Source organism: Brachyistius frenatus, unplaced genomic scaffold (assembly GCF_029030835.1).
Source record: "Brachyistius frenatus isolate BFR_SWC_R1_liver_20210118 unplaced genomic scaffold, ASM2903083v1 Contig_16, whole genome shotgun sequence".
Lineage (NCBI taxonomy): Eukaryota > Metazoa > Chordata > Actinopteri > Embiotocidae > Brachyistius > Brachyistius frenatus.
Window position 1 is genome coordinate 1,494,581 of NW_027210615.1, and position 10,258 is coordinate 1,504,838.

Sequence of the window (10,258 nt, forward strand, 5' to 3'; positions counted from 1 at the left end):
AAAACGGGTCTCACAAAGATAACGGTACAAGAGCCAGCACACGAACACACAATGGTCTCATACCTTGGATTCGTACGTCATCAGCGTTGAACAGTGTGTACCAGGGCTTCATTATAAACCCAGCAGGAGCTCAAGGCAGATTTAAACGAGGGAGGAGAGGGGAGTGTTAACATCAATTCGAACTTTCCTAAAAAGCTTGATTTGGCACCATCACTTCCAAATGTCAAATTTCTCCGAAGATGAACTGGCTTATTGTTAAAATGGGCTCTGAATAAATTACAGAATGAAAGCTCAACAGAGTCTTCGGTTTATAGTTTAGATTGAAGATGACTGACCCTGGCTCCGCTCTAATTATACATGATTGGGAGAGTACACACAAAAAAAGTGATATTTTTGTAACAACAGATCAGTGTCCTCCTTGGATAGACTCATTAACAACCCGACAGACTGATGACGCACTTCACTGCCGTCAGCGGACCTCGCAGCGCCCGTTTCACAAATGCAGGCCATTTGCAAGAATAATAAAACCACCAACGCTTCGGTTTATGGCTCTCAAAATCGATATTGTATAACACTTTCCTTTTATATTGAACTGGCTTACAGACTTAGAAGATCTGCATCACATCCACTTGCTTGTGTAACAGATTTACACAATACTGAAGCCTGGTGGTGGTGCGGAGGGAGGAAGGGAGTTGACCAATCGGGTCAGGTTACTTTCATCCAAACACACACACACACACACACACACACACACACACACACACACACACACACACACACACACACACACACACACACACACACACACACACACACACACACACACACACACACACACACACACACACACACACACAGTATTTCTAAAACACAAACACTGCTCTTTACCCAAGGTATGTTAGTGCAGATAGAAAGGTTTTTTTTTTCCATCTCTTTACTATCTAAAGTGTTCATCACACCCCACACACAGATCTTAATCTACAAACGGTGGAGGGAAATCTTTTCATGACTTTTTAAATGGTATAATTTGTGGGCTTGACATGCTGACCACACATTTTGCATGTTCATAGAAAGATAACCACAAGGGATGCAATTAACTATTATTTTCACTCTCAATGTAGACATTGTTCAAATGTTTTTTTTAATTAATACTTTATCTATAAAATGTCAAAATGGTACATGACACCCAAACTCCGCTGGAACCATTTTTGGGGATTTTTTTCAAAACACATCAGTCCATCAGTAAGCTTTGGTCCTGACAGAAATATATCAAATATAATAAAGAGTGACTGCCTTAAAATTCTGTACAGAGGACGTACTTTCTGTCCTGTGCCACCATTTGTTTGACACTTGTGACTTTGAGCTACATGTCTCAACAGCTAATGGATGGACAGCCCTGAATTTTTCTGCAGACATTTATGACCCCCTCAGGATGAATTTGGTGATCCTCAACATTTCCGCTCTTTTGTGCCATCCTCATTTCCTTCCTGAAAGCTATGAAAGCATTCCCATCAGCCTCAGTTGTACTTTGTCTTCAGAGCTAATTAGCAAATGTTAGCACGTTGAATTATAGATGACTGTCCTAAAACCTATGCAACAAATTCTAGACACTATATACCACGTCTTTATGCAGTTAGTAAAAAAAGAATAGATGTAAAATAATAATAGATAAAATTATAAACTGGAAAGCCTTTGCTACCACACACACACACACACTTACAGAACCATGTCTTAGAGGTCATCTAAATTTGGCCAGAGCTAAACTGGAAGCATCTTACCTCCAACAAGCGCAGCCTACCAACTTTAATTTTAACCCGCTCAGACACAGTTTTTCTAATTCTATCTTTGAGCCTATAAATACCTAAAACGTGTCCAAGTTTATTTCGGTTTAGCCTCCATTTAATTCTTTGGCCCGGACGTCACACACACACACACACACACACACACACACACACACACACACACACACACACACACACACACACACACACACACACACACACACACAAATTAGTGATCTGGATCACTGAACGATGCTGACCTGACTTGCCTCAGAGGATATTTTTAAATGTATAAACCCTTTGGGCCAATCCCACCTGGGTGTCATATCAAATCCCCAACCACCTGAGCTCCCTTTAACCTGCAGAAAGAAAACAAGGTGAAAAATCCAGAAAGAAAGTGCAGCCAACGGTGATCACGTCTTGTTAAAAAGCTTTGCGAAGGCAAACAATGGAGACACCAATTACACCTTTCCAATTTAACTTGCAGACAATTTAAGTTAAAACATGGTTTATACTTTTGTTGTGGTGTCTGCAATCATCAACAAACACTGTAGCAGTTTACACACCTGATCAATATTTCCATGCAGTGAGTAGGGTCCCGGCACTTGACAGGGGGGGAAGGGTTGAGCAGCAGCAGAGTAGGGATTAGAAATCATCAGGGCAAGATGACCTCCGATTGGATGCTCCTGGCTGCTTTCCAGCCAATCAGGCAGCGTTTAGTGGGATCACTGGGTTTGTTCAAGGTGCACATGGGGACATTGAAGGGGAAGGGACTCCTTCTGTTGAAGCTATGTGTGCTACCTACAAGGCAGCTTTTACTGCTGCCTCCATTGACAACTGCTGTAAAAACATGCTTGACAGCTTCAGTATGAAGAGGGAAAAAAACAAACACTGGATTGACTCTGAAGAGCTAAAACGTTAAATGTCAGTTCCAATATGATTTCCCAGTGATGCCCAAATTCTGTGATTGGAAGGAAACGTTTCCTACAATAATAATATGATGGGAGAAAATATTCTGTCAATATGCGCAAAACACATTTTAAAGTGTCTGTGGCGTCCGAGATGTACAGATGATTCAGAAGATTAACAGTAATCAATTTGTATTGTGTTACATCACAAGCAGAAATGATTTCTCTACAGTAATCGTTTCCCTTCCACTAAAAATAATCTTTTTTAAACAACGTTGACAAGCAAACACATGTTTATTCAAAGAAAACCAATCTGATGATATTTCCCATCTGTCTTTGCCAAGTTCCATCTTCTCTCTCAGGTTTATCGGACATGAAACATGATTCTACAGAGAAAACTGGGCACAACAAACTATTCCTAAAAAATATGAAGGTTGATTCAACCAAAAAGAACAAACATTAAACATTTCTAATTAAACAGACGCACGTCTGCTGTTCAGTTAAAGGCGTTTGTTCATACCTCAGCTAAATATTTGAACCATGTTCGATGTCTCATATTTCTTGTCTTCTGCCTCTATGCAGCCTTTTATTGCTCTGACATAAACTTGATATCAATAATCCATTAGTTAATCAAATGAAAATTGAATTAGCACAAACATTTTTCAAATATATGAGGATTTTCCTCTTTCTTTTTCACGTTAAACAGATTTTTTGAAGAAATTTGAAAATGCCACCTTGGGAGGTTTTGGGAACACCAGTGAGTCTTCTTTTTAAACTTGTTTCACACACTTTAAAACCTTCATGTCTTAAAAAAAAGAAAGAAAGAATGGAAATATTACCTAAATACACTCTTTTATATGCACGGTATATTGAAAGTTATACGTTGTGATTAATTTAATTAATTACTTCACTTTATACAGAAAAAAAACAACAGTTAAAAATGTAATAGCCACCGCGTTACTGAAATTGTGTAATGTGTAACCACATTAATCATACATGGAACAAAGAGACCAAAGGGTTGAAGACTTGCCTGAAAGCTTTGAGAGAATGGAGGTACAAGTAGGACCATGACCAGGTGCTGAAGGCAGTAGTCGACACCATCGGCACTGGAATCCAGCAGAGCAAATATAAACTCCCCACAAGGCAAAGCATCGCCTTTGTCAGAGTGGCAGAAAAACCTAAGGCGGAGCTCAGGGCCTCAACTGGGCTGCTAACCTCAGCTCGTGACTGGCAGCTGAAGTTGATGAAAAGAAGCAGCTTAAGTGTCGCGAACACGCTGCAAGGACGACACTCAGCCCAGATTAGGTCCAAACATCTGATTGTTCTAAGTAAGTGGTTCTGTTTGGACTCATGTCAGCAGGGAAGACCTGACAGACGAGGCCCAAGAGGGTAAGAAGGCCAAATATCTTTAACAGGAAGAAGAATGTAGAAAGCATCAGGGGGGGACAGAGGTCCGCTGTAAGCACATTGAGGTGAAGAAGTCTCTTCATCAGTCACTCAAGCCTCCTCAACATCAGGAGAGAGGAGCTCCCAAGAACATTATGGAAGCTGTAGAAAATAACATTGCAGCAGCAGTGGATCAGGAAGGATGACCCATGGTGTAGCACACCACTTGGGAGACGAGCCTGGAACTGATCACCCCAGGCTCGGTCGCCTGGGTTACAGTGTTTGATGATCTAAGACCTGAAAACATCCTGTGACCCTGGGTTCATCGCTGACGACACGTCGCATCACCTGATGTTTTAAGAAACTCAGCTACTCAAGAGGAGGAGAGTCGAAAGCAAAAAGCTTTTGGGTCATCGCTTGGTCGATACATTTAGGTGGCAACAAGAAGAAGCCCTTGGAGAGAAGATGCTTCTTGTGTGGCATTCAAACAACCTGCAGTCACTGCATCACAAACACCAGCTTACACAGCAAAGTAGAAAATTCTGTGATATTCATATTCCTTTTTCACTTTTTTGTTCTGAATAGGAGTGCTGTTGAATAATCGTCACACAGCAGTTTAGTTGAGTGAGTTCCTACATGAAACAACAGCTTCTTAAAGAAGCTTTAACACAGAACAAAATGTAATGTGTCTGTCACTCCTTTTTGTTTTGGTGGATCTACAATATACAAAGGTGGACGCAGTGACCTAAAGTTTCACATGTTAGATAAGAGGCTTCTCAAAAGACAATGTTTCAAAAATTCAAACAGACATTACTGACCAACAAATACGTTCAAACAAAAACAACATGGATACGTGTATGCACACGCAGAGCTGTAATTTACACACACAAACACTGCCAGTCGCACAGAAACACACAATAATCATACTATATTTGAGAGGGCTGCCACTGACATAATGCATTACAGAACAATTGATCCTGACCTAAAACTATAAGCCTGACCTATATCCTGAAGGTGTATTTGAACTACATCTGAAACAATTGTGCAATTCATCAATTACTCAATCAAAATCAGAAAATATTTGGATGGTCAATTGATTCTTTCAGTCAGTTTTTAATAAATAATAATAATAAAAAAGACTACCTGGTTGCAGCTTCTCAGATCTGATGAGTCACTGTGTTTCTTGGTCACACATGATGGTCAGCTGAATCTCTTCCAGTTATGGTCTGTTGGATGGACAAAATGAGAAATTTATAAAGATGTCACTTTGGGATCCAAGAAATTTTGATGTGCAACTTTTCATTGTGTTTGAATATTTCACAATAATTCAAGAAGAAAAAAAACACACAAGAGTAATCAATAATGAAAATAAGTGTTTGCTGCAGCTGCAGTTTAAAATGACTGAAAAGCTCATCTTGGATGCAACAACGGAGCCCTGTTTTGTGTTAAACTTCAACGACAACATGTTCTGAACTTGGCACATCTGAATGGCGTCCTGTCCATATCAATTCAAATACGGGTATTTACAGCCATTTAGCAACATAAACAACATGCAAACTGAATAGGGTTGCAATTACTAGTTATTGGCTGATCTGATTATTTTTCAATAAAAATGGTTGAAAACAAAACTGTGAAAAAAAAAAGAATATCTGAAACAATTAAGCAGTTCTCAAAATAGCTGCTGATTATTTGTTAAGACTAGGTTAATCGTCAGCTCTAAAACGAATGGACGTGACGCAATTCCTTCAGTAGTAGAGTTCATTGTTTCGATGTTGAGAAACATTGAGAGGATTATTAAAAGAAAATATATATAAAAGAGGGATTATAAAATACAACTGGGACCGGCGACTAGTCTCAGGTTACAACTCAACTGGCTCTTACAAAGGCAGAAAAAAAACCAAAGAGGTCCATGAAGCCTACATGCTCCTTCTTCTCAGAGACCCAGCACTGAGAGTCTGACAGATCCAAACAGGTTTACACTCATCAATAAAATCTTTGACTCTGGGTGGAAAACTTAGGAACGAGCACGTCCTGAGACTGACGGTGTTAAATCATTCAAAGTTTAGCAGGATGAGGCCCTGAAGGGAGTGTATCGGGAGCGTGAGGGATTTTCCACAACACCAGCTCGGTAAAAGCTTTCCATTAAAGCAGAAGCAGTCGTGATGCCGATGTTCAGTCATTCTCCTTACTACAGGGAGCGGCCCACACACAGCCACGAGGTGTAAAACTCATCCGTCTATGTGCCCTCAGAACTTTCCTTTCTTTATTGTACTGGCAAACACAATGCAAAAAAAAAAAAAAAAATCACAACTACACAACACTGACTATTAATACTGGACTTGTTTTCAACAAGCAGACAGAGACAGAATCTGCTGAATGTGTAAAGACCTCATCATGCTGAATATCTGGTTCTAGCAGTTTGGGTACGTAATGTGTACGCGCAGGTCGAGAAGTGTGGTGAGCTGACTGCTAACTTGCTAGCCAGCTGAGAAGATGCATTCAGTCACCAGAGCTCTCTGACCTCTCTGTACTGAGCCGTTTATTCCTCGATGGTCTTTTGTTCTTGGGATAGTGTTTCACTTTATTCAATAGGTTTTGATGAAGAGGAAAATAACCTCTAGAAGCAGACAGGCCTGATAACCGCTTGCTAAATGTCAATCAGCAACCTTGTTGGCTCCGTTTTACAGTCGCAAAGTTTGTGTATTCGAAGGATGTATTTCTACCAGACATTTCTCTCAAAAAAAAATCTTTAAACCACATCTGTTTTGTGCCGTGTACTTCGACAACAAAGCTTGCAAGTTATCAAAGCTTCTCTTTACTTTGTTACCTCAAAGGTCTGCACAGACGAGACTGACTGCTGCTGGTCAGCAGCATGGATTCATCAGAGACCACCAGAGCTCTGCTCACCCAAAACATGTGTCAAGATTGACTTTGGTTTGATTTAGTGACTGTTTAGTCTCACTGCCAACCTTTAACAGGAAGAATCAGAGACACGGCTTCCATCTTTTCCAAAGATTTCTCATTTTCTTTATCCGTCTCCGTGTGAGAGGAAAACACAAGTGGGAAGAGTAGAAGTTGTTGACAATTTCCCAGATATTTCTTTCTCTATTAAAGATTTAAACATTACATTTTTGTAGAGTAGTGTAGGTCAGGCACACAGCGGTCTATCCAACCCCTTCATGTTAGTTTAAATGAATTACTTAAACATGAGAAGCGGTGCAGGTCAGCGTCTCAGCTGCCCTACATTCCTCCACTCGTCTCTCCTTCCATTTCTGCCTCAGTGATTTAGATTGTCTGGCCATAAAGGGGCGGGGGGGGGGGGGGGGCGCTAAATCGCTCCTTAAATCTCAACGCCCTGCTGTGATGTTTCGGTCTTCTCTGAAGCTGTGGTCAGTCAGAGAGCTCTGCCTGCCATCCAGCGCTCTCCATCTTGTTGTTTTCCAAGGAGTGTAGGTCAGAGAGATGCTGGTGCTTTCAACCCTCACCTGCTGCTTGAGGATACAGCGAGCTGGAGAAGCAACGTGGGTGAAGGAGACCCACACCGGTCTGACTTCCCTTTCTGCCCTCCTCTAAGCTCACAGACACATTTATCGTACTCCTTGATTTTCTGTTTAGAAAAACTGATCCTAATCGGAATATTCTCCTAAATGTTACCGTGATGAATAATAAACGACTTCAGGTGCTTTGGCTTTCATGACACAGAAAGTAGAAAACGTGTTCCGTGCTGGTGTGATTTTGTTCCTTGTGTATCAAACTGTTAAAAACACATTTTTCTTTCCTAGAACTAAAAATCTTACTACAAGAATAAAGTAAGAACTGAAGTGAAATATAGGCGACATCATGTCTTTGTTCTCGTAACGTGGGGTCATTTCCAACTTTCATCTGTCATTCAGCTTGTCTAATTGACATCACCACCTATACCATCATGCTGTGCGTGTTCACTTCTTCCCCTCTCTGAGACAAGCAGATGAAATCTCCTCTGGTGTTCGACCGCCATCACTGTGCATAAATGTCAAGCAGGTCGGCAGTAGGGTCCCTCCTCCATCCTCCCTCCTCCATCCTCCCTCCTCCCTCCTCCCTCCTCCCATCACTCCGGTGCTGTTTTGAGTGGAGTGTTCCTGTACTCTGCCGCCCGCTGTGCTTGTTAGCAGGAACAGACTGACGCAGTGATGTAAGGACGAACCCAGGGATGGAAAGTAGAGAGCCGCAGATTGTCTTTTAAAACTTAAAACAAGAATCTAGGTCTAGACCGAAACAAAAATCCAACTAACCTTCTCTGAAACCGGAAATCAGGTTAACCAAGTCTGCAAACATAAGTTTCTTCAGTCCTGAGCAAAAGGACCGAGTTGGATAAAGAACCAGTTACAAAATGAGAAATAAGCATGAAAAGAAATTACAACTTTGGGAGATTGCACTAAAGGTGGCAGCCTCACTTAAATCTTAAACCTTGAGCCAAATGTTCTCTGAGGAAAGTTTTCAATATTACCAGCATATCACAAGTTCAAAGAATCCCTTGCAGACATCCTGATGTAAGCGAATATGAACTGTAACCTTTACATATTGTATCTCTATCACAAAGAGTCCATAGAAAAAACAAAATCTTTTAATGGACAGTTAGTGCATGTTCAAGATTTTTTTTCAAGTGCACTACATTTTATACAACTTCTTTTTGGTCTCTGTTCTGATGTAGGCTGACAGAAAGAATGAACAAAAGTTAAAGAGAAAAAATAAGTAAGATGGTTTCATTGGCTCAGGTTGCGTCTGGCTGAAGTGGTTCGGTAGATATCTGATCCAAGGTCAGATTAAAAGAACAAAACACTGAAAGCAGAAGCAGACAGAAAAGTCTGAAAATCAGACTATTACAACGTGATCCTCCTGCCACGGGTCATTCAACCTGATACAGTATGTGACTTGGAACCAAAATGCCTGCTCAGCATTACAATATGCCCCCAAAAAGAAAGACTTCTGACTGCAGCATATTGCGTGGGACAGATTTACCAACTCAGACAGAGCGAAGCATACCGAAGGATTTTCAGAAGGAGACACACGATATACCACCTAAATGTAAAGGAGGTTCCTGTTACTAATTTTAAGTGTACTCTCATAAATAACTATCCAGAGATGATAGATAATGCATTTCCTTTGCAGCATTACAAAAAAAAAAAAACTCATTAATTCCATAAATATTTTTGCAGATCTCTCAAAAACAATCAGTAGTTTCTGTCTAAAAGTGACATTTTGCACACATATCGTAGTCATACAGACGTCTGTCTGTTCTAGAGGCAACACACACACAAAAACCTCACATGACCAAAATGCTCTGCAGCCACGTGACGCGTTTGTTCATTATTTAAGGGCCCGACTTTTGCTCCCCAGCTCCAACAAGTCAGTCAACTTAAGCTATCAAGCCTTTTCACAGCAGATATGCTGCCTTTAAAACAACTTTTGCTGCTTTTTAACTGCCATTTACTTAAAAATACAATAAATCAACTCTTTCATTTGGAGACACAATTCAATGTTTTCAGTGCCAATTAGCAGATAGTCAGAATCGGGGTTTGAGAAACTGGCTTAAGTGATGTCACTTCGGTTGGAGCAGTAGATTATAAGTGGGACAATGAAAAAAAGCAGTGGTAAGTTTGAAAGAAGTCTCTGTGGCCTGCTGCTACATATCCCCATCTCTGACTGTCATGGTTGCACCAAGGTTTCAGGGCCACGGTAACCATGGTAACCGCTACCACGGCACCCGTGGCTGTTGTTTGACAAAAACTAAGCACTTTCACCTCATTTTGAACTGTGATCATGACAATATATTTTAAAATGCACCATCTACGATAAAAACGATAATAAAAAAAACAACCCTTGGGTTATATCTTAGGCCACAGATATGCTTCGGCGTGCGCATAACGGCGGCATCACATGTCCTGCTTCGGTTTGGAACGTTAGTTGTGCGCGTCCTGAAATTAAAGCAGCATCTCCACAAGACGCGATACACGCATGGCCGGTAGGAGCGGTGCAGGGGCAGTATGGAGAACCGACAGGGTCGGGAACCTGCAAAACTAAACGGAAACACGTCAGAAACCGTTACAGCCGAGCTCGGTAGAAAATGCTGGATATACAGAGCGGGGACGGTGCCGGTGGCGCGTTTTGTCCCCCAGTGAACTCGGTTCTCAGTAATTCTCAGTC

At 41.1% G+C, this 10,258-nt stretch overlaps 1 protein-coding gene across 2 annotated transcripts in view; it reads right to left on the minus strand.

Moving 5' to 3' along the window:
• Nucleotides 1–5,301, minus strand: part of LOC138618278 (helicase ARIP4-like) — a 68,534-nt gene extending 63,233 nt beyond the window's left edge. For both annotated transcript variants that reach the window (XM_069693905.1, XM_069693902.1), the window contains exon 1: nucleotides 5,219–5,301. The gene's annotated coding sequence lies outside the window, so the exon portion shown is untranslated. The remainder of the gene's footprint in view (nucleotides 1–5,218) is intronic.
• Nucleotides 5,302–10,258: the final 4,957 nt, after the last annotated feature.